This window comes from Rhinoraja longicauda, chromosome 17 (assembly GCF_053455715.1).
Source record: "Rhinoraja longicauda isolate Sanriku21f chromosome 17, sRhiLon1.1, whole genome shotgun sequence".
Classification (NCBI taxonomy): Eukaryota; Metazoa; Chordata; class Chondrichthyes; order Rajiformes; family Arhynchobatidae; genus Rhinoraja; species Rhinoraja longicauda.
The window spans coordinates 32,872,771-32,898,515 of NC_135969.1; the positions used below are offsets into that span (position 1 = coordinate 32,872,771).

General features: G+C 44.4%; 1 protein-coding gene across 6 annotated transcripts in view; it reads left to right on the plus strand.

The window, feature by feature from the left end:
- LOC144601918 (contactin-4-like) overlaps positions 1-25,745 on the plus strand; it is a 1,542,817-nt gene that overhangs the window by 685,637 nt on the left and 831,435 nt on the right. The window contains exon 1 of one of the 6 annotated variants that reach the window (XM_078414488.1): positions 17,481-17,702. The exons of 3 other annotated variants lie outside the window; for them this stretch is intronic. The gene's annotated coding sequence lies outside the window, so the exon portion shown is untranslated. Of the gene's footprint in view, positions 1-17,480; positions 17,703-19,125; positions 19,354-19,974; positions 19,995-25,745 lie in introns of those variants that run through there. 2 more of the 6 variants (XM_078414485.1, XM_078414486.1) reach the window with 2 other exon arrangements.

The window sequence follows — 25,745 nt, forward strand, 5'->3', positions numbered from 1 at the left end:
ATTCTCTGTGGGAACTTTCCTTTGTTTAACGATTTCTCCATTTCGTGTGGAATTTCTGAGTTCCTCTGCACCGCAGTGGGAGCAGCCGTGGCTGGCGGAGATCGTGGGTAGGAATGATTTCGGTGTCTTTGATAATTATAGCACCGACCCTCTGCCCCAATACCGTTTTGCACAGTGCTGTTGCCTGGGCTTAACGTGAAGAGGGTATCTTTTGCTTCTGTCAGGGCTTTGAAGAGCCTTCCAAAAGCTGCTCTGGACTGTGGAGGTGAGCTTGGGGACTTTCCTATCTTCGGCTGGAGGAAACTGCTTCTGCTGCTTATTCAGACTGTGACTGTCTCTGAGGATCGCTTTTGAGCTGAGGTGCTGCTGTCCCTGGAGCTGGGGTGTGCCACTGTCATGAAGGCGGGGGCTCGGCCTAAGGTTCAGAGTTACGCAGTGGCGGCTTCGACGGCGGCTTCGAGGCCACTCGTGGATGAGCCTCATGTTGACTTGGACTGGGATATTTACGGGATCTCGGTTCAAACCGGGTTCATGTGGAGCAGGGCTGCAATTGCAAAGGGCTTGCATGACCTGTTCAAGAGGGATGTCATTGCCTCTTCCGAGAGTGCAGGAGGGAAGGTTCAGTTGATACTGAAGTCCGGAAGGATGTGGCCCAAGTGTTGGAGAAGGGGCTCACGGTGGAGGGGGTCCATCTACAGGTGGAACCCGTGGGTGTCCAATGTAAAATCGGTTCTCCTACGGAATTGTCCCACGTTTCTCTGGGATGCAAAACTCCTTCCACACTTGGAGAAGATTGGGGAGGTGCGGTCTAAGCTTACTAGGCTCATGCACCCCGGGAATGACCCATATGAGAAAGGGGTGCTGAGCTTCAAGAGGCGCGTGTTTATGAAGGTGGAAGTGGGGTTGGGTGCCGAGGGGAGCTTCGCTGTGGAGCATAAAGGTCTCTCCAATCGCGTGTATTGGAGCTGGGGAGAGGCACAGTGTCATGCGTGCAAGGAGTTTGGACATCTCCGTAGAGAGTGTCCCAGGAGCCGGGCCACTGCGAGAAATTCTAACGCAGGGGCCCAGGAATGCAGTGCTGGCCCATCCGGGGCGGCCCTCCAAGCCTCGGTGGCCCGGGGTGGAACTGCTGACTCGGCTGGGGCTGCTGGCTCCGGCTCGGTGACCCGGGACGGCACTGCCAACCCATCAGAGGCTGCAAGTACTACCTTGGTGACCCGGAGCAGTGAGGGCCCCCCCCCCCCCCTATGCCCTGAACCTGTGGAGATGGTAGATGGCAAGGCGCAGGGGAAGGGTGAAGGGGGGGAGGGAGGTTGGGAGACGCAGAAGGGGAAGAATAAGAATAAGGATAAGAAGAAGAATAAGGCCCTCCAAGGGAATCAATCAATAGCAGATGGGCTCCTGCCCAGTGGGCCCAGTGAAGTCCAGGGCGCACCTGGTGTGGCTCAGCAAGGAGCTGAGGTGAACCGGAAGGGGGCAGGTGGGAGCAAACATGGGAGTAGAAAGGGGGCAGCGGGTGGTGCGGAGGCGGAGGACCCTTCCTCTATGGAGGTCACCGCACCTCCCCCGGTCACCGGGACAAAAAGAAGGCTGTCGTAAAGCGAGGAAGAGCATGAGCGTGGGCCCAAAGTAAGGGGGACGGATATTTCGAGACCTTCCACCCCTGACGAGGGCGGTGACCACGGACTGGTGACTTGTGGGCCGGAGGATGAGCCTCTGGTTCAGGGACCTTCTGCAGGTGTTACCAGATCAGTTACTGGGATCGCCTCCCCTGAAACCGTGTCCTCTGGGTTGGTGGCGGCCCCCTCGTCTCTGGGGCTTTCCGAGGGAGTCATCTCATCGGGTAGTGGGGTTGGTGCCCCTGGGAGTGTGTCCCCTGGGTCGGAGGAGGTCCCCTCGTTTCAGGGGCCTTCTGAGGGTGATGGCACGCCGGTTGATGGGGCTGACTCCCCTGGAAATGTGCCCCCTGGGATGGGGGATGAGCAGAGTCAGCCTGAGGGGGGAGGAGCGGGAGATCAAAAGTTCCACTCTGTGCTCTGTATTAGAACCAGTGGAGGTGATGAGAGGTGTGATGCCTCACCGGTTGAGGTAGTAGGGGAGACTCCAAGAACACCTGGGACCCCGGGGGTGCCTGCTGTTTTTTCTTCCCCAGACCCAGATGTGGGGTGTGATGGGATAGTGCAGGAGCCTGGCCTTTTACCGGACAGCTTGTTGCTGTCAGAGGCATCGGGACCCTCCCTCGGCATTGATCCTGGGGGTGGTGTCATGCCGGAGGAGGGGGAGAGTGATGGGCTCGGCCTGTGCAGTGGGGTGAGTGAGCTTTCGGCAAGCTGTAGTCCCACGGACTCTGACACTGGCCTTGAGCGATGTGCAGAGGAGGTGCTGCTCCAGGTGTGAGTGGGTTGGCGGAGCGCCCAGACTCCAGGGCTGTGTCTAACGCAGCCCTTATCCGTGAGATTCAGGACTTTCTCAGAACACCTAAAAGTAGCAGGACTAAAGTTGAAACAGCGCGGAGGCGGTGGGGAGAGCTGCCTGGATTTACCAAGGATCTTGATAGTATCCTTGGCAGCAAGGAAAGTGACATTCCTGCGTCTGTGAGGCTTCAGATTGGGGAATTCTCAAGTTTCCTCAAGGGGGAAGATTCTGCGACCAAGAGCAATGTGAGGAAATAACTCTAACGTGTTTGCACATTCACAGTAGTTACATTAAATTTAAATGGTAGTAGAGCGAGCTTTCGCAGATTTCAGCATTTATCAGTCCTGAGGGAAGGGAAATATGCGGTGTGTTTTCTGCAAGAGACGCACACTGTTGTCAGTGACGAACCCACCTGGCGACTGGAGTGGGAAGGGGAGGTTTACATGAGCCACCTCAGCACAAACTCGAGCGGGGTGGCTTTTCTGTTGGCCCCGACTTTTCAGCCAGAGATCCTGAAGGTGCAGGAAGTGGTGCCAGGTCGTTTGCTCTATCTGGCCGTGAGTCTGGATGGCATGCCGTTGCATTTTGTTAACGTGTATGCCCCCAGCAGTGGCACGATGCAGGCCTGCCTACTTCAGGAGGTGACTGGTCTGTTGAGCACTATTGAAAGAGGAGAGTGTGTCTTTCTGGGGGGAGATTTCAACTGCACACTTGAGGTGCGAGATCGTTCTGGTACTCAGTGTGCCCCTGCTGTAGCAAAGAAACTGAGAGACTTGCTTGATTCCTTTGAGCTAGTGGATGCATGGCGGAACCTCCACCCTGACTCAAACGGATTCTCGCGGAGGTCTGAGGGGGGAGGTTCCCGCATTGATCGTATGTATATCTCCGGTGCGTTTGTCTCCCGTGTCTCAGCGGCCTCAATGCGGCTGGTGCCATGCTCGGACCACTGTCTGGTGTGCGTGGACTTCAATCCGGGGCGCACGCGGGCTGGGTCTGCTTACTGGCATTTCAATAACAAGCTGCTGGAGGATCGGTGTTTCCGGGAGTCATTCAGACGGAGTTGGGTGAAGTGGAGAGGGAGGCAGGGGAGCTTTTCTTCACTTAGGCAGTGGTGGGATGTGGGGAAAGCTCACATCCATCTCTTTTGTAAGGAATATACGTGGGGGTCGACCGGAAGGCGGGACTCAGCGGTTGAGAGGCTCGAGAGGGAGCTATCGGGGGCGGAGTCTCGCCTGGGTCGGATTGGTGAGGACTCCTGTGAATGGGGAGAGTTTCAGGGGAAGAAGGAAGCCTTGAGGAACCTGCTGCTTGAGCGGTCCCGAGGAGCTTACGTGAGGTCGCGGGTCCAAATGCTGCACGATTTGGACCGAGCGTCACCTTTCTTTTTCTCTCTGGAGAAGGGGCGGGGAGCCCACAAACAGCTCGTAGAGCTGCTCGCGGATGATGGCTCCTCTGTCACAGATCCAGAGAGGATCAGTGCTTTAGTCCGGTCCTTTTATGGGACCCTGTTCTCCGCAGATGGTTGCAGCAGGGAGGCTCAGCGGGTCCTGTGGGAGGGTCTACCGACTGTAGATAGGGAAGTGTCCGATCTTCTGGATGACTCCTTATCATTGGAGGAGTTGACACGTGCCCTGCACCAGCTCAGGAGGGGCAAGTCCCCTGGGATGGATGGGTTGACGGTAGAATTTGTTAGAGCCTTCTGGGATGTCCTGGGGGATGATTACATGAAGGTTCTGGGGGAGAGCCTGGCGACCGGGGAGATGCCCCTCTCGTGGTGCAGAGCAGTCGTTGTCCTGCTGCCCAAGAAGGGTGAACTCCGCCTGTTGAAGAACTGGCGCCCGGTCTCTCTCCTCTGTACAGAGTACAAAGTCTTTGCACGGGCGATGGCAAATCGCCTAGGCTCTGTGCTGTCTCAACTGATTCACCCTGACCAGTCCTATACAGTCCCTGGTCGGTCCATTCAGGATAACATCCACCTGGTTAGGGACCTGATTCATCTATCTCAGGGCACTGGTCAGTCAGTAGCCTTTCTGTCTCTTGATCAGGAGAAGGCTTTTGACAGGTACTCGGGACGCTGCAAGCGTTCGGATTTGGACCGCATTTTGTAGCCAGGGTCCGGCTCTTGTACGCTGCAGCGGAGTGTCTTGTGAAGGTTAATGGGGTGTTGTTGGCTCCCATTCATTTTGGGAGGGGGGTTCGTCAGGGGTGCCCCATGTCCGGTCAGTTGTACTCGGTCTGTGTAGAGCCATTCCTGTGTCTTCTTCGGAGGAGGCTGACTGGCCTGGCTCTACCAGGTCCGGGGGTGGAAGTGGTTCTTTCAGCTTATGCCGATGATGTGCTCCTTACGTTCACTGACCTTGGTGACCTGCGGAGGATGCGTGACTGCCAGAGGACTTTCTCGGCTGCATCATCCGCCAGGATTAATTGGAGTAAATGTTCTGGACTATTAGTGGGTCAGTGGCAGGTGGACTCCCTGCCGGAGGAGATGGCGTTGTATGCGTGGAGCACCACGCACCTCCTCTATCTGGGGGTGTACCTGAGTCCCACTGAGGATGCTTGGCCGGCGAACTGGCAGGAGCTGGAGATGAAAGTCGTCGCCCGGCTGGGACGCTGGTCAGGCCTGCTTGGAGTCCTTTCCTTTCAGGGGAGGGTGCTGGTCATAAACCAGCTGGTGGCCTCCATGTTGTGGTACCGGCTGGCTACTCTTGTCCCGCCCTCCATCTTTGCAACTACTTTACAAAAGAAGCTGGTGGACTTCTTCTGGGGAAATAGGAAGCATTGGGTTACCGCAGCAGTCCTGAGTCTCCCGTTGGAGGAGGGCGGCCAGTCCTTGGTATGCGTGCGTACCCAGGTGGCGGCTCTCCGCCTCAGGACTCTGCGGAGGTATATGTACACAGAGAACCCCCCCAGGTGGCACGCTCTGGCCACATATTTTTTTCGTCGGGGTTGTTGCCTACAGGGGGATTTGCGGCTGCCGGTGGCGGGCATTAGTCGACCCGCCTTACGGGGTCTGCCTAGTTTCTATCGGGACGTGCTTAGAGTGAGGAATTTGGTTGTTTTCAGCCGACGTGTTGCTCCACAAAGGGAGGGGGACGTCGTGGCTGCGGGAGCAGCCGGTCCTCACCCTGTCATGGCGGTTGTCGAGGAGAGGCGTGTGCCTAGAGTAGTTCTGACTGAGCTTACCCCTGCTCCGTCAGATTTGCTCATCAGGCCTAGGCTCCGGGATTTCTCCCGGGCGCCGGCTCCGCACAACTTGAGCCGCCTTTCCGAGATGCCCAGCATGCTGTTTCGTGATGCGAAGAGACGCACACTGTACAGAATGCTCCTGCACATTCTACACCTCCTTGTCTACGTACACCGCCCTGACACATCTTGGCGGTCTGTGTTACCACCTGAAGACGGGGACGGTCCTCAGTGGGGGGCTCTCTATAAGGGAGTCGTTCCCCTTTACATCGGGGACCTGGGGTGGAGAGTGCTGCACAGAGCGGTGGTGTGTAATAAACTGTTGAGCCGGTTCACGGGCTCGCCGACCGCCTGTATTTTCTGCGGTGACGAAGAGACCGTGTTCCACGTCTATATGGAATGTGAGAGGTTACTGCCCCTGTACCAATATCTGAAGGGGTTGTTCCTCAAGTTCTGGTTACACTTTAGTCCTACGATTCTAGTGTTTGGACACAAGGCAGGGGGTGGGGAGGGTCTTTCGGGGGGGTGGGACCTCCCTGTCGGTTTGCTCTTGGGCCTGGCCAAGTTGGCCATTCGCGGGCCCAGGCAGATGGTCTTGCCAGAGTCGGCTGCCTTCCCCTCTTCCGGGCCTACGTCCGTGCGCGCGTGACCCTAGAGAGGGAACACGCGGAGACCATGGGGACTCTGGAGGCCTTCCGTGGGCGCTGGTCTCCGCGGGGGGTTGAGAGCATTGTAAATAATGAAGGCAACATTGTATTATAATGATTATTTGATGACTTGTAACCTCTGAATGTGGTTTTGATGTGATGTATCATGTGAATGTGCTGAATAAAGTCTTTGAAAATGAAAAAAAAAAGAAAAAAAAAAGAGAGAGAGAGAGAGAGAGAGAGAGATCTGTAGAGTTCATGCTGCAGCACTAGCAGCTTCACTTCCAAAGTGAAATTGAAGTGCATTCATAGCAAAATATAAAGCACAATAGGTGAGCCTTCTCCTTCTCCTTCTCTTTCAAAATCTTTCCCAGTTGAGATACTTAAGCAGCACGGATGTAACAAAATATTTGGAAGATTTTAGGCCTGAATGCAAAAGATCATGTTACCGATGTTAACTACTGAATTGTTATTCAATGCTACATCTGTAGTTGGGTTCCTTTTTTCTGAGCATCAGTTCATCCTTGATATGTTCTTGCTTTAAATTGAGTCATCATCCACCCCCCACCTCCCAACTTCTGCAACACTTCTATTCTGAGCATTCCTGTGTGACTTTCCCTTTCTGCTCAGGTCGCCATGTCTCCCTCCTCTGCTCTCTGCAATGTGGCATCTCTGACACAAAGTCTCAATTCAAAAACAGCGTTCTCTCCATGATCCATCAAATTGTGTCTTCCTCCCGTTCTGAGATTTAGGGCCTGAGCTTCTATCAATTTTGTTTGAGTCAACACCTGGTGCTTAAAACTCTGGTGTCCTGCAGGGACAGCACATCACTGCCCTCCTTCTGTTGCTGACATTTTCAACTCTTCATTTTAAGCAGAGGATGTATGTACTTAGTTTCCTCCACTTACAACAATATGTTCCAAACATATACATTTTCTCCCCATTTCAAGTTTCAGTTTAGTTTAGAGATACAGCACGGAAACAGGCCCTTCAGCCCATCGAATCCGCACCGACCAGCAATCCCCGCACATTAACACTATCCCACACACACGAGGGACAATGTACACTTATACCAAGCCAAATTAGCTACATACCTGTACGTCTTTGGAGTGCAGGAGGAAACCGAAGATCCCGTAGAAAACCCATGCGGCCACGGAGAAAACGTACAAACACCGTACAGACAACATCCGTAGTATGAACCTGGATCTCCGGCGCTGTAAGGCAACAACTCAACCTCTGCGCCACCGTGCTGCCCTTGCACTTCCTTTTGACCCGGTACAGCGACACAGTTGCACTTTTCTAGTTTTACTCTCAAGGTGTTCTGAGCTGATTCTGAGGCCACCTTCCTTTCATAATATTAATATGAGGCACAAACCACTTTCAATTTCAGTCAACCCCAAATACATTGTTTTAATTAACATCCAGCGTGCCCTACTTGCAGTGACTGTCAGTTAATTGCCAATGGAAGCGTTATTATGCAAATCCATGTTTAAATAAAAGATGATGTTGGCATGATGTTGGCATCATTTATAAAATAATCTATGTTATAAACAGATCAGGCTTTAAGGTTCCTACAAACCCAGAGTTAATTTAACATAGTTTTGATTTGTTAGGTTTGACAGATTTGAATCTAAAACCACATGTGAGCTCCATTATCATTTTGAGCTTTGAAAAAATGTCTTAAGCATGCGATGAAGAAATATATCATCCACACATTTGCTTCCAATCGACTCAGTGTTGTGGACAATAGGAATATAAAAAAATATTTCAGCAACCATACTCACCTTGACTAAGGTTTAACGGTAAACAATGCACATCACATCACACTTATAAAACTCATTCCAAGTTCATCTGACATAAACATGCACTTTAATAGGTTCAACATTATCAGTGTAAATGAATGTGAGTACAGCTAAAAACTAAGCTATATCTTGATTTTCTTCAAATTCCATTTACATTTTTTGTAGCTGATCATTACTGTATTAACTGTCATCTTAATTTCCTCTTTGCATGGAGATACCCAGAAGAATGTTAACCTTAGTTTAGTTTAGAGATACAGCATTGAAGCAGGCCCTTTGGCCCATTGAGTCCACGCCAACTATTGAACTCCCATTCACCCTAGTTCTATCTTATCCCACTTATCGCGTCCACTCCCTACACACGAGGGACAATTTACAGAGGCCAATGAACCTACAACCCACACGTCTTTGCGATGTGGGAAGAATACAGAGCACCCGGAGGAAACCTTCATGGTCACAAGGAGAATGTGCAAACTCCATTCAGGCAGTACCTGAGGTCAGGATTGAACCTGCATCTCTGACGCTGAGGCATTGGCCCTACCAGCTGCGCCACTTTTCCACCCACTCTTGTATGCTCCAGCCTCCAAAAGTATTCATACCTAATCTGCAATCGTGAGAATTTATTGATGTAAGATAGGATTTCTTATTCTGCTGGTGGATGTATAAGGTGATAATGCCACTGGGAGGGCAAAAGACCATGCAAGCAATGTCTGTCGTGATCCAATAAGATTTAAGGGCTTTGAAGATAGGTGCATAGAAAACCACGAATTCAATGTCAAATATTATTCAGGAGGAAAACAAAGAAAGAAAAACGGGCTAAGAGAGAAAAAGAAACAATGAGAAAGGAGAAAAACTGCAAAGATATGAAATTATATATATAATCCTTAAATCATGCTCTTAAGGGAAATAAAGTTGGATTTAATAGTTATCGCAATGTTAAGAATATTTATATTATTAACATGTTTTGTGATGTTTAATGAGGAAATAATGTGTGAATGCATTGACTCCATGAAATGCTGTGGTATTGCAGTAGAAAGTGATTTTGCAACCTCTTGTGACTTGATTCAGGCCATTCTACCATTATCAGATTTTATTTGTTAATTAGTACATTGATGAAATTGGAGACCAGTACAAAGCAGAGATGGCTGCTTAATCATCAAACCATTACCTTAGCAGCAAATTCTGGACCGATATTTATATCATGAAAGCAGGGTTTATTTTATCTCTGCGGTTCCAAAAACTAAGTAAAAGTAAACTTATCAGAAGGCATTAATCCATCACAAAGTCAAATTTGATTTCCATAATGACACTTTGAGTTTGCAACAAAGGAGAGAGATTGAAGTGGATAAACAAAGTTTCATAGTTTTACATCTCCAAAAAAGCATTGAGTTCGAGCAGGATTTTAGCCCGTGAATTTGCATTTTAACACAGTGGTAATGAAGATTGGAAATAGCATGTTTTTATCACAGCATTTTTGAAACTTGAGACTAAGATAATTTTAAGTAGTATTCAAGAGCAGAGAGACTTGTGAGTGTTTGTACACACATCTTTGAAAGTGGCAGCATGGGTCTAACCGAATAGTTAATGGAGCTAATAAGGTACCAGGTTTTATAAATCGAGGCATTTTTTTATTTTGTTTTTCAAAATATAGAAATTGCTTGTATATTGCATTCACTGAGTTTCTAAATGTCCTTCAGTGTTATTAAGAAATAAGTGCTACGGAGAGGGGAGAAAAGAGCCCCTGTTTTGGCAGAAGCAATCGCGTTTGCAGAATTGTATTTTGAGAGTCATTGATGGAATGTGTCATGTGTGGAATTTGTGCTTTACTGCATTAAATTCTGTGATTTTTATGTATGTTTTATGAAATGAAGGATGCAATTCAGTGCATCTTTTCAGAAACAATCCTATAGCATTGGGTTTTTTATAATTGGTGTGAGGATCATTGTATGTGGCAAGGCATTGTGTGGCATTTCAGTTTTTTAGCAAGTAAACTGGACTTTACTTTTCTCTCATTCTCTTAACATCCACAATGGTTCATCAACATTAAACCAAATTAGTTATGTTTGAAACATACCCGATATGGCTACATTGTAAGAGGAGGAATTCCGAGGGTTTTGCAAAATAGGAATGAAACCGAGTTGAGACTTTTTCGCATTTTGAGACAAGAAAAAGTCCTTGCATTTGAATATTTTTCGGGAATCTGGCAGTCACTTGAAATGTTAATTACTGCAAGCTGCTTCCTCAAGCTGCAGAGAATACTCATTATAGTCCATTGTGAAGAAGGTTGTTTCAAAGGCATTGATATTTGACTTTTTACTGGCACCATTGTTCTTTGACAATGCAATATTTTGCCGTGTTATTCAAATTATTTGGAGCAGCTTCTGTTTTGACCAGTTGGTTCGAGCCTCCGCTAAAACACAATGATCACAGGTGTCATTTAAATTATGCAATTGACAGCTCTGTTGGCTTAAGATTTTTTAAATCATTATTCCATGAAGAAATGTATGAAGTAAGAATGACATGACTCAATCCATCAGTACTTCTAAAATTACGAGAGATAAGAATGGCAGTAAACTCTCACGTAATCTTATTCCCAGTGAATTTATCACAGGTCGAGTTTGAATTGAGTGTTACCACAAGAAATGCAATTATTATTTTTCAATATTCTTGAGAGGAATGGTGACATTTGTGACATGAAATATTTGCTCTTTGTCTTTCTCACTGTCCAGTTGCTGAGAATATTCTTGGAGCAGTTGAACTTCAAGAAGTACCTTATAAATTTTAGGTTCTGCCAGTAAGAATTTATCTGTGGTAACCAAAGGTGACAGTACCTAGCAGGTGGAGTGTGTTTTTGGACATATGTACCTGAATGGTTTTATTTGTAAGGTTGCTCTTATTTTTTTAAATTGTTACCAAAGGCAAATCATGTCTGACGAATCTTATAGAATTTTTCGAGGATGTAACTAGTAGAGTGGATAAGGGAGAACCAGTCGATGTGTTATATCTGGACTTTCAGAAGGCCTTCGACAAGGTCCCACATAGGAGATTGGTGTACAAACTTAAAGCACACGGTATTGAGGGTTCAGTTTTGAGGTGGATAGAAAATTGATTGGCGGACAGGAAGCAAAGAGTAGGAATAAACGGGTCCTTTTCGGAATGGCAGGCAGTGACTAGTGGGGTACCGCAAGCTCAGTGCTGAGACCCCAGTTATTTACAGTGTATATTAATGATTTGGACGAGGGAATTGAATGCAACATCTCTACGTTTGCGGATGACACGAAGCTGGGTGGCAGTGTTAGCTGCGAGGAGGATGCTAGGAGGCTGCAGAGTGACTTGGATAGATTAGGCGAGTGGGCAAATGCATGGCAGATGCAATATAATGTGGATAAATGTGAGGTTATCCACTTTGGCGGCAAGAACAGGAAAGCAGAGTATTACCTGAATGGTGACCGATTGGGAGAAGGGGAGATGCAACGTGACCTGGGTGTCATGGTGCACCAGTCATTGAAAGCAAGCATGCAGGTGCAGCAGGCAGTGAAGAAAGCGAATGGTATGTTGGCATTCATAGCAAGAGGATTTGAGTTTAGGAGCAGGGAGGTTCTGCTGCAGTTGTACAGGGCCTTGGTGAGACCGCACCTGGAGTATTGTGTGCAGTTTTGGTCTCCTAACCTGAGCAAAGACGTTCTTGCCTTAGAGGGAGTACAGAGAAGGTTCACCAGATTAATCCCTGGGATGGCGGGACTTGCATATGAGGAAAGACTGGATAGACTGGGCTTGTACTCGCTGGAATTTAGAAGACTGAGGGGGAATCTTATAGAAACATATAAAATTCTTAAGGGGTTGGAGAGGCTAGATGCGGGAAGATTGTTCCCGATGTTGGGGGAGTCCAGAACCAGGGGTCACAGCTTAAGGATAAGGGGGAAGTCTTTTTGGACTGAGATGAGAAAACATTTCTTCACACAGAGAGTGGTGAGTCTGTGGAATTCTCTGCCACAGAAGGTAGTTGAGGCCAGTTCATTGGCTATATTTAAGAGGGAGTTAGATGTGGCCCTTTTTGCTAAAGGGATCAGGGGGTATGGAGAGAAGGCAGGTACAGGCTACTGAGCTGGATGATCAGCCATGATCATATTGAATGGCGGTGCAGGCTCGAAGGGCCAAATGGCCTACTCCTGCACCTATTTTCTATGTTTCTATGTTTCTATGTAAACCTCTGCGCTCAAAGAATGTTATTGCCATAATCAAATTGCAAATACACTGAGAACTTCCAGCATTTAGAAATTCAAAGAGATTTTCCCAAATTATAAATCCCTCATGGCTGCGTTTCTATTTAAATTAAACCATCTTTTACCACTCAGTCCCACTGCAAGCATATTTTAAAAAGGAAATGAAATATTGTTATCTCTATATCAATATATCGTTTATCTTAAACAGATGGTAAAAATGAAGACCAGCTCGGCCCACTTTCTTAAAATAGAAGTTATTTAGCTCTCGGTACGATTGGGGGAAAAAAATTGAGAGTGAAAAATACTTCACTGTCTCTGAGAGGCAACTTAATATTTTTATCTTTTTCTCGAATATACTCTGTGCAATCTTCCACAGTTCTCACACCTGACAGCACCTTCCTTTCCCGACAATTATGCAAAATTTGAATCGCCTTTCTGTGAAGCTGCTTAAACTTTAAAATGTTTTAAAACAATCCAAGGTAATAGTCTATTCAGGTGATTTTCATCAAAAGCTGTATAATTTGGCATAACTTATATCTTGCGCAAACTGAATTTGTGAGTGCTTTTGCCTTATTCAAATGGTTGTGCCAACATCAATCAAATATCTGGTCTTATTTGGGCGGCACGGTGGTGTAGCAGTAGAGTTCTTGCCTTACAGCGCTTGCAGCGCCCGAGACCCAAGTCAAGTCAAGTCAAGTCAAATTTATTTGTCACATACACATACACGATGTGCAGTGAAATGAAAGTGGCAATGCCTATGGATTGTGCACAAAAAAGAATTACAGTTACAGCATATAATAAGTTAATAAGTTACTAAAAATAAATAGTGGAGACAAAAATTTAGTCTCTGGAGTTATACAAGTTGACAGTCCTGATGGCCTGTGGGAAGAAACTCCGTCTCATCCTCTCCGTTTTCACAGCGTGACAGCGGAGGCGTTTGCCTGATCGTAACATCTGGAACAGTCCGTTACTGGGGTGGCAGGGGTCCCTCATGATCTTGCTTGCTCTGGATCTGCACCTCCTGATGTATAGGTCCTGCAGGGGGACGAGTGTAGTTCCCATGGTGCGTTCTGCCGAACGCACTACTCTCTGCAAGGCCATCCTGTCCTGGGCAGTGCTGTTCCCAAACCAGACTGTAATGTTGCCAGACAGGATGCTCTCTACAACCCCAGAGTAGAAGCAATGAAGACTCTGAATTTCCTCAGTTGTCTGAGGTGGTAAAGGCGCTGCTTTACCTTACCCACCAGTGCGGCAATGTGCGTTGCCCACGTCAGATCCTCTGTGATGCGGACTCCCAAGTATTTAAAACTGCTCACCCTATCCACAGTAGACCCATTTATCTCCAGTGGCGTGTACGTCCTTGGATGTTTAGCCCTTCTGAAGTCCACAATCAGCTCCTTCGTTTTAGTGACATTCAAGAGGAGGCTATTGTCCTGACACCAGAGTGCCAGATCAGCCACCTCCTCCCGGTAGGCCTTCTCATCGTTGTTGGAGATCCGGCCCACCACCACAGTGTCATCAGCAAACTTAATGATGGAGTTTGAGCTGAACCTGGCCCCACAGTCATGTGTGTACAGGGAGTACAGTAGGGGGCTAAGGACGCAACCCTGGGGGGATCCTATGTTCAGGGTGAGGGAGCTAGATGTGTGTTCCCCCATCCTGACCACTTGGGGCCTGGCGGTGAGAAAGTCCAGGACCCAGGCACACAGAGGGGTGCTAAGCCCCAGTTCCAGCAGCTTCTCAACCAGTCTGCTGGGGACTATTGTGTTGAATGCTCAACTAAAGTCAATGAACAGCATCCTCACATAGCCCCCCTGGTTGTCCAGATGAGAGAGAGCGGTGTGTAGAACCTGGGAGACCGCATCATCCGTGGACCTGTTCGGACGGTATGCGAACTGTAGCGGGTCCATGTTGCGAGGAAGGAGGGCGCACATATGCTTCTTGACTAGCCTCTCAAAGCATTTCATGACAACCGAGGTGAGGGCCACCGGTCGGTAGTCATTTAAACACGCTGGAGAGGCATTCTTTGGCACCGGTACAATGATGGATCTTTTGAAGCAGGCAGGGACCACGGACTTAGCCAAGGAGAGGTTGAATATTGTGGTGAGCACTGGAGCAAGCTGAGTAGCACAAGACTTTAGCACTCGCCCAGATATACCATCTGGGCCTCCAGCTTTCCTGGTGTTCACACGCGTCAGAGCCCACCTCACCTCATGCTCGGACACCGAGAATGTGTGCACATCCCCGGCGGTGGATCCCCCTCCAGCCTCGCTAGCCAGCGCCCCTTCGGTGCTGTTTTTAGACGGCGAGCTGGTGGTGTTACCCGTCTCAAACCGTGCATAAAAAGAGTTCAGGTCATCAGCTAAGGAGGAGCCGGCACTTCCGGTTGAGGGGGTGCTGGACCGGTAGCTAGTTATTGTCCGTAGCCCCTGCCAAAGGCGCCTGGTGTCCTGCTGCTCCATCTGTGACTCCATCTTGTCCCGGTATCTCCTTTTTGCATCCTTCACTGCCTTTCGCAGTCGGTAGGACTCTCCCCTGTAGTTGTCCATACTGCCGGATGCCAGGCCTGAGTTGTAAGCAGCGGTGCGAGCATTCAAGGCCACGCAAATAGACCTGTCCACCCAAGGTTTTTGGTTAGGGAAGATACTGACCCTTACCGTGGGGATGATGGTATCGGCTATTGTGGCAATGAAGTCCGTAACCGCTTCCGCAAACTCACTGACGTCTCTGGAACTTTCTTGGAACATATTCCAGTCGACATCGCCCTGTGCATCCTGCAGCATGGCCTCTGAATGGTCAGCCCACCGCTTTACGTCCCTCGTCACTGTCGCTTCCCGTACTATCCGTTGTTTATACTCCGGCAGCAGGAAAATGGCAGCATGGTCAGATTTCCCAAAAGGAGGGAGAGAAACGGATTCAATCCTGACTGTACGGAGTTTGTACGTTCTCCACATGATCGCGTGGGTTTTCTCTGAGATCTTCGGTTTCCTCCAAACACTCCAAAGACGTACAGGTTTGTAGGTACATTGGCTTGGTATTGGAGTAAATTGTCCCTAGTGTGTGTGGGATAGTGTTAGTGTGCGGGGATCACTGGTCGGTGCAGACTCAGTGGGCCGAAGGTCCTGTTTCCGCACTGTATCTCAAAAACTAAAACTTAACCTAAATTAAGTTAATCTCCTTTTCATTTTGTAAATAATTGTAGCCTTTGCTAGCTTTTGTAAAGGCTCCAAAAATGAAGGAAGGACATCACTAGTTATGTTTTAAAGGTTTTCCATAATTTTTTTAAAATTCACGAATCAATTGTCGACTGGATACGAGTCTCATTGGTACATGGTTATTTTTGGCATTAACTAGAAGTGAAAGGGTTCAGATGCCTAAGATGGACACAAAATGCTGGTGTAACTCAGTGAGTCAAGCAGCATTTCTAGAGAAAAGGAAAAGGTGACGTTTCAGGTCTGGAGTCTCAAGAAGGGTCTCGACCCGAAACGTCACCTATTCCTTTTCTCCAGAGATGCTGCCTCACTCGCCGAGTTACTCCAGCATTTTGTGTCTATCTTCAGTGTAACCCAGTACCTGCAGTTTCTTCCAACACACAGGTTTAAGAGGTCTGTTTGAATAAGTCCATAATCCACTATGTTCAAATAGTTCCAAGCTACCACTGAAATATATCAAGGTGGGATTTTAAAGTAACATTTTTAAGTTAAAATCAAGTATCTTCTAAAGTGCTGCTTGGTTCATGCCAAATTGTATTTGTGAGAATATGTGATAGACTCTGAATAAAATTGCGAACGGGAGGCGGTTCTCGGATATAGCACTGTCTGGTGTGCAATTTATGACCTGATGGCCCAACATGACGAAAGTGTAAATTTTGCCCCATTCGTTGCAGATAGAATTGTATGCTTGGAAGTCATGACCAGCTTAGCATTGCTGTCCTTATAAAATGTCATTACATGTTCAGACATTATGTTAGCTCCCTGCCAATGGTTAGACCTAACTAGCTGTGCTGAAGATGAGTAAATGTCATTTGCACCGGCTTAAAAAAGGCCACAATATTATTTTTTTTAAACCATTGCTTTTGTGGAAAAGCCTAGTGATTTGATTTTCATCAGTTTGACCAAATATAATTCACAGAATTTGCCTTGATTCTAGCTGTTCAAAATTCCATTCTGGTAATTCTGTAAAGTTTATGCAGTTAGAGTCAAAGTGGGTACTGGGAAACACTTATTAAAAATTCCTTGTTGCGTACTGCAGTTCAATTAACATTGGGAAGAATGCACCTGATGTGAATGTGGCACCAGAAAACGATTTAAACTACAGCCAGTAGAGGGCTCAGGTTCTTAGAAAGAGAAGATTCTTGGAAGAGATTGTTTGAGCTGATTAGAAAAGATGAAACAGAAATCAACAGATTATATTATAATCATAATTAATGATAACTGTAATTAATTCAAAAATTATGAAGAAAATAAGTTAATATTGCCAAATATGCGGTGGGTGTTCCACTAAATCTGTGAGTTAAAAATATTTTTAAAAAGATCTGTTGTCTGACCGGCAAGTCATGCTTTCATGTGAAAGTCTTTTTTCTGCATTGACATATAACAAAAAAAAAATCTTGAAGGTATACATGTGAACTGCTGTGCCATAATATCATTGTGTTAATCTATCACCTTCAGTAGATGTGAGAGTATCACTCCATGAATCATTCAGATTTTACTGGCTTAAAGTTTTTAAGTAATTTTAAAATATGCATGAAAAATGGACCATAATGGTCGTTAGTAGCATAGTCATCAGTTATGTCATCCAGTAGGGTTTATTGATAATTATTATTCCGTGTTAATATAGGAAACCTATCAATTTACAATCAATTTATTTATTTCCAGAAAATGCCAGTATCTAGTTAGGACAATAAATCATACATGATGCAAGTATGCCAAATGTCATTGCAGATCATTAGAAATGCATTTCCCAAGTAACATTATGAATAAATACTCAAAGTTTTTTTAGTTTAGTTTAGAGATGCAGCGCGGAAACGCCACTGGGCCCGCGCCAACTGGCAATCCCCGTACATTAACACCATCCTGCACACACTAGGGACAATTTTTACATTTACCAAGCCAATTAACCTACAAACTTGTACGTCTTTGGAGTGTGGGAGGAAACCGAAGATCTCGGAGAAACCCACGCAGGTCACAGGGAGAACATGCAAACTCCGTATAGACAGCACCCGTTTTCGGGATTGAACCCGGGTCTCCGGCGCTGCATTCGCTGTAAGGCACCAACTCTGCCGCTGCGCCACCATCTCTAACATTTGCAGCAGTTTTCTTAAAACGTTGCCAGAAATCAGAATTGTTGCCTCAGTTTGTTTTATTTGAGAAGCACATTGTCTTGTGTTGAATTTTGTCTGAAATGCTGACATAAAGAAAAGGGACAGGAGAACGGTATGTATCATGGGCAACTTATGAAATGGCCTCTGTCTTATGAGGCACGTTTATTAAGTGAAGCAATTATTCTTTTCCATTTGCATGAGAGGCACTGACATCTTTGGAGCTTTGTTCTTAAGTTTTATGGCTGTTGATAGCTGCTTGTTATTCCAGTGGTGTATGTTAATCATGACGAGAAAAATGTTTTCATGTTGTTGAAAAAAGAATAAAACTGCATCATCCCTTTCTAACGCAGTCGATGTCTTGGTACAGTAATGTTTAGGAAGATTTTAGAAAGTGCAGTATCCTGTTCATGGTTTAGTTTTTCTATATATAATTATGGTATCAAAGGAAACCAAAGGTTAATATTTTGGATCAAATGCAACTGAATTGCAAATACAATTGAAAAGCATAATTGCAAATCACGTGGTGAGCCATTGGGAGGGGAAATTAATCAAAATCTATTGTATTAAAAAAAGAAAGAAATGCTGTGCACAAATTTGCTGCAGTAGCTTAGAGATTTGACAGAGGGAGCTGCCTTTATTAATATTGACACATAACCTGTTGGTTAAAGGCACTGTCAGTTTTTGCCTTCAAATTCTTCTTCCTCCGATGCTTTGGTACATTAGTTATCAGAAAATGAGATGAGTGCACTTTGTCAACATCATTTTTGCCCAAGCAGGAAATTGTTTTATTGCATTGAAAACCAGAGTAATAAAACTGCCAGTATAGTAAAATAAATTACACTGTCATGTGTGCCAATAACGATGCTGGTTTGGAGCAGGACTACAATGCAAACCCATTTAATGTAGTGCGCCAAATAACATCTTCAACCTTTTGAATGTTTAGTGACATTTAATTAAGTGCATATTCACATGAATAGTGTGTTTTGCAATACAAGCGTGGTGAGTTGGCTAAATGTCATCATTACAAGGTGTTGTATTTTAAACCAAAATAAATATTTTAAAAAAACAGCAGAGAATAACATTAAAAAATCTCATAATGTGTCACACACTGCCAATATTAAAGTGGGATTGACAGAACAGAATTCTGGCATTTTTTGAAAGGTTTTAGTGGCTTTTATGACAACTGGTTATCCATTTTGTCATGACTTTGCTGTGATATTTTCAAATGATATGAAATATTTAAATTAAATTAATAAAATAGCTATTTAAATATTTATGCATGAACATGTGGACAGCATAATAGGAACATGTACTGTTAGTGAGATTGATATTAGTGTCAAAATAAAGCAGGCATGTGCTTTAACATAATGCTTCTGACAATGACAAACTACAAGGAGCTATTAGGATTTTCTAATCCTAATCTCTGTTAGGGTATCTAGTTAAGAACAGCTGAAGACCTCGCTCTGTGTTCATGTGGTTCCTGTGCTAATTGTGTAGGTGCTTCGGGAAATGCGTTTGAGAAGCACTGTACTTCCTGATTAGTGCCAGTGAACAGACACACAGCGCACAGTATACAGCAGTAAAGTGTCTGGTCCCAGCTGAGAAAATGGTTCCATTATCTCCCAGCTGAAAAGACAAATCATAAGGGCCTGTTATGCGTGGGTGATCAGGGCAGTGGAGGCAGTGACTTGCTATGAGGCTGAACCTCTGTTTGTTGTAACAGCAAGTGGAGAGGAAACTGATGATTTTCACCATTTAGTTTGGTAAGTACACAGGAATATTTTTTTGTACGAGTGCAGCTTTGTAATATTTTAACCTGGCTTTTGCTACTCTAGTTAGATAATTAAGATGCTGTTTGAGAGTATGAGGGAATCAGATAAGTATTTGATGTCCGTTTTGAATGAATTATTATGTTTTTGTAAACTCCAATAACTGAATGCAAGCTTATGTTACTATAAATGTTTTCTTTATAAATAATATTTCTTGTGCACATGTTTGCCAAGGATTTATTTCTCTTCGGTATTGTGACAGATTTTTTTTGTTGAAAGATATTGGAGATTTCAAGACAAAAGAGTGAAGGAGAAATATTCTTACTGACATTCATAGTTATCACAGACATGAATTGATCTAAGCAAGTGGGTAAAGGTATTTGGAACTGCTCTTTATTTCAGGAGTTGTCTGTATGGTGCTGTTTTTTAATCTTCAATCATCCTAAAATCCAGACACCTTCAGCGGGATAGTCTTTAAAGGGAATGTGATCTCCCCAAATTGCAAATAAATAATCAGAGCATTTGCTGCCAAGAATGTAGTTATGCTGCCAAGTGGCTCAGTAATGGATCTAAGAGATGAAACATGCATGCGGCATGAAATCTGAGATAACTTGCATGCAAAATGTTAACAAAAGGTATGTATTTAATTATCGTTAACAGTAATATCACTGCAATCGTACTGCAATAGTAATTGCATGGATGAATGATACTAAAATTCAGCATTTCTGGATACAAGTACAGATAGCCAAGTTCTTTTTTTAATATTAGTGCAAGGTACATTGCAATGCAAGTGTAGATTCAAAGCAGAATTGATTGTCTACATTTGAAGGGACAGACGTTAGGGCAGAAACTTGCTCTGGCTGTTGAGGAATATTTAAAAGACAAGATAGATTGGCTTGTTAAAATGCAAATATTTAAAAAGAGACTAAGGATTCAATATCTGCAATGAGGGCAACATTTTCTCAAAGAAGGCCAGTTCATTTATGTTTCAGGTTTATGGGAGACATTCTTTTCATGTACACGAATGATTATCATGGTTTAAATGAATAAAAAATGAAAGTAGATTAAAAAAAACCACCAGTTGATAATGGAGATAATAAAATCATTTGCTGCTCATTTCCAACCTTGTGGTTTAGATCATTTACTGATCCTGACCCCTGCTAATAGCACAGCAACTTCCTGCACTATGTTTTACTGTGTCTAACACTGGCGCCATAAATCTGAGATTGCTCCATTAGATGGGTGGTTGGATATATTGCACATCACTTGTCATCTGTTTTTATTTTCTATCAAAGTGTGTATGTGTTGAAGATAGTTATTTGTTGACTTGTCAAGTTGAAAGATTTGTCCATTGGATAGTGTCAAAGTTATTTTAAAAAGACAGCTTCAAACAGTTTCATTAGCAGATGGCAGCCACAAAGAAAAGCGGGCAAACAGTTGTAAGGTGTGGTGAAAACATCGCACTACCTTGTATGATATACACAACGTGCCTTAATGTTGAAATCAGAGATGCGATTGCTTTGGCTCAGATTTGTAATAAGAATGGTGGTGATGCTAATACCATTACTGATATCATGGAGAGCATCATACGGCAACTTCTGTCATTCACAGAGGTACCGCTAAGCCGATGTTTAAATTGTCCTGTTCTCTCAATCTGATCTAAACTTGGAGAGATGTGAAATAGTTTATGGGCAGAATGTTGCAGTGCATGAGTTTCCCTTTACATCAGAATGATATTGAGTTGTTGATTCAATGTCAGGATTTTTTATAAAGTCTAACCTGCTGGTAAGAACCTGTCTGGCACTGAAATTCAATTGTTTGTCATTTTCTCCAAATTGAATCAGAGAATTCAAAGAAATGTTTTTACTCATATTATCCTTTGAGCCTTTCTGTGAATAATATCTTCCATTTTATTTTTCTTCCACATAAAAGAAAACACAAGTATCCATTTATTTATTTTTTAATTGCAGCACAGATTCTGAAGGTATAATCCTTCCATTGACCGGATAGCGCATGATTAAAAAAGCTTTTCACTCTACCTTATTTCACGTGACAATAGAATCCTTGGTACTGTTCGTTTTGAGTCAACTTGGACTTTGGCAATCTCACATTTGATCCTGATCCAATTAACTTTCAGTTTCCAATAGAGATGATTTGTGTCATTTAAGTATTTTTTATGTCCCAGTCTTTATTTCCATTTACGTCCAACTCTGGTCAAGCATTTTTCAGGAGTATTAGGAAAGCTGGCAACTAAAGCGAGGCAAGGATTCCTGCACGCAAGAAGTGCAATTGGGTTCTGGGTCTTCCTTGTGGCCCACCAGGAAAGGTAAATTAAGTTATTGTGATTGTCACTCTCCCCTCACTTACTGGTTGTGCTTTGGTCTCTCCACGGTAATCTTCCACCACCTCACGCTGAGCCACAGAGATATCCACAACTCTCTGTTGGCTTTTTAACTTTATCTTCCTCTTTATCTTCCTCTTACCTCTCCTCTCTTTCTGACCTTTCTGTTACTTCCTTCCCTTGCAACCTTTCTCGCTCCATCCTCTGAAACCGCTACTCCCTTCTCCACCAACCCTTTCATTCCCCACTTATCCTTTGCAATCTTTAAGCTCAACAGATCCTTGTGAGCCTTCATCCTAAGTGTCTGATTGGACTCTCCATTTTCTCTACTCCCCAACGATTGCATGGAATCAAAGGCCAACCACCCACCCAACAGTCAATCACACTCTCACGTAAGCTGTCAAATAATTAAGGATAAAGTCCACTAAGTTCTGCAGCTAAATTTGCCAGGACCTAACCTGATATTTGAACCTGCTTGCCCATTTAGAATAGTGATCCTTCCCCTATGTCATCACCCCTTCTTCCCCCCCCCCCCCCCCATAGTCATCCCCCCTGGATGACTATGAAAATTCTTCACTCTGATAGCTGGAAGAGACGCAATGGTGTTTGCCCTGTTCACATAATTTCCAGACCCCCTGGAGAGGTTAAGCATACTGCAGTGTATTGTGAGTCATCTCGGCTTGCTGTGCAGAAGCTGATTAATGCCTGTGATGGCTGTAATCGTGATGTATGATATGGCTGTTCCCTTGCTGCTGACTGCAAAATTCAGACTATTGTGTCATTCTCTGCATTTCGTGACACGGTTATTATTTTTTGAATTTAGTATTAGTTAATGCATTTATTTCTTGATATATACGTCTGGCAAATTTCTTCTTTCACTTTTATTTTCCTCTTGGCTTTCATTACCTGAAAGTACTGCCTCCTTAATATGGGAAATAAATTGGGAGTTGGGCAGCAAATGCTCATCCATCATGAGAAATGGAGAGGAGAGATGGGATTTCCAGCACATTATTTTCACCATCTAGTCATACATTGTTGCAGAAGTCATGGAGGTGGGAACTTTGCATCTCTTTCTTTGAAAGAAACGTTTCACATTTTGCCCATTGCAGTGGCCCTACCAATCGCGCTGCCCATGGCATATAATCCAGAATATAGACACAAAAATACATCTCCTGTTCCCCTTTACTGTGACTTTCAGTCTGAAGAAGGGTCTCGACCCGAAACGTCATCCATTCCTTCTCTCCAGAGATGCTGCCTCTCTCCAGAGTCCCACTGAGTTACATCTTCAGTTTAAACCAGCGTCTGCAGTTCCTTCCTACGCATGTAATCCAGAGCACTTGAACTATTGAGCCGGAGGCACCTTGGCCAGCGATTGATGAGGGATGAATTATTGAAGATTTAAGGCAGTGTCGCATAAATTTTTATTGCCTTGCTCAAGGTCTCGGCTGCAACTCGGTAGTTCCATTCTTACCTGGAAGCCTGTGAATTATGCGTTCAAGTCCTTTTCCAGAGATGGGTACAAAGTTAGATTCAAGTGCAGGAAGGAACTGCAGATACTGGTTTAAACTGAAGATAGACACAAAAAGCTGGAGAGAAAGGGTGGATGACATTTCGGGAAGGTGTCTCGACCCAAAAAGTCACCCATTCCTTCTCTCCAGAGATGCTGCCTGTCCCGTTGAGTTACTTCGGCTTTTGGTGTCTATCTTAAGTTAGATTCATGCTCTCTGCACAGTAGCAAAGGAACAGACATGCCATCCTTCAAATGAGACTTTAAATTGAAGCTCTGTTCCTTTCCCAACACAGTTCAAAGAAGAACATGTTTTCACACTGGGCTAAACAAGATGTAACCCACACCCATTGTCATCAGGTCAGCAGATGATCAAGTTAGTAATTTTTAGCTGTTTGCAGGATTTGCAATACTCAAATTGAATAGCATGCCATATCCATCACAACAATAAATGCTGTTCAGAAACATTTGATTGCAAAGATATATATTGAAGCTTTGATAGACACAAAGTGTGTTTTCACATGCAAACCTAGTTTGCAGCGAAGACCTTGAAATAAGCTTTTGAAATAGATAAACTGTCTCAGAAAACCTATGATGGCTTCATAAATTCTTTAAACGTGGCTCCAAAAAAAAATCTGTTTTGGAATTTGTAAACATCTTGCTTTGAATGAAAGATCCAAACACAGGATATGTAATCTCAAACATGTAATTATCGTCATTTGAACAAAACACTTTGTTAAAATTATCATCCCCCCCCCCCCCTCCCATATGTTAATAGCTAGATACCATTTCAGAGTTGAAGGATAACTTTAAAATTACTTATTTTTAAATTGCTACACGATGATTGTCTAAAAAAAACCCCAAGGGAATTAAGAATTTGTTCAAAACAAAGCCACGGTTCGGTGAAGCTGAATATGTCATCACCAAATGATTTGGATACCAATGAGCAAAACAAACTAACTGAAGAAATGGCCATGTTGTCATAATTTAGACAATTATGACAACAGGAATTGCAAGCATGAAAATTGCTCCCCGCACCAACCTAACTGTCCAGTCAGGAATCTGAGCGAAGTAAAAGAAAACTTTGAAACTAAATCTTTAAACAAGCCTAACATTATTGGTAGCAAAGTTAATATAATAGAACAACTCAGTGCACATATAAAATACAACAAGCTCCTAATGTTAAATCAAACTCTATTAATAGGTTTGGCGACAGTTTTGAATGAGGCACATCAGGCCATGATTCTTCTTTAATGTCAGAGAGTAATGCACTTATCCATTTTAAACCAACTTGTGATGCCAATCTAGTTGTGGTTCCAACACCCAGTATAGGCAGGAATTCCAAAAGAAAGGGGAAACTTTGCAAACTAGTTTTCTACTTACAGTTTATTAATTTGAAAATAATAGAAAAATCTGGACAATCATTTAACAAGTATTGCATTTTTGTTAATGTATCATAAAACAGTTGTGTCACAGAGTTGGCAGGTGACTAAATTTCCATTGCACAGGCCCATGGATCACACCCCAGTGATAGTAACTTATCAACTGATCTGTGTAATGAGTTTAACCAGTTCTCATGAGAGGAATAGATTGGTAAAATGCACTGAGTCTTTTGCCCAAAGTAGAGGAATCGTGAAACAGAGGACATAGGTTTAAATGAGAGGGGAGGAAATTTAATAGGAACCTGAGGGGTAACATTTTTACACAGAGGGTGGTGCGTGTATGGAATGAGCTGCCGGAGGAGGTAGTTGAGGCAGGTACTATCGCAATGATTAAGAAACATTTAGACAGGTACATGGATCGGATAGGTTTCAGGAGATGTGGGATGCAGGAAGGTGGAACTAGTGCAGATGGGGCATGTTGGATGGCGTGGGCAAGTTGAGAAGAAGGGCCTGTTTCCACGCTGTATGACTCAATGACAAGGACTCGCCAGTTCATTTGGTGGGGCATCCTCAAAGGGAAAAAACAACATTCTGATTATTGCAGCCTCTAAAAAATTGTCTATCTCATTGAATGGCAGTGCACATGCCACGAAGAGTGAGATCTGGAATTGCACAGCCTGTGTTTGTCCCAAATGACAGTGATGTTGTTAAAGAGGCTTCAACAAAAGGGATGCATTCAAGTGGAAGCAAAGAAAAAAAGTTAATAAACCAAGTGGAAATTTGTGATTGCTTTAAGACTGTAAACCATCTGTTGTCATCCTCGCTGGGCAAGAAAGAAGGAATAGAAAGAGTTTGAGTGATAGGATAACACAGTGTGGAAACAAGCTCTTCGGCCCAACTTGCCCACACCAGCCAACATGTCCCAGCTCCACTAGTCCCACCTACCTGCGCTTGGTCCATATCCCTCCAAACCGGTCCGATCCATGTACCTGTCCAGCTGTTTCTTAAACTTTGGGATAGTTATTCCTTTGGACTGAAGTTATTATCCATAAGCTCTTCTTGTGGGCGTATTTTCTAAATTAAATGTTGATGTATTGTCTTAATATATAATACTGCTTCAAAAGATCAAAAGCGCATAATCAGTAGTAATCGAATT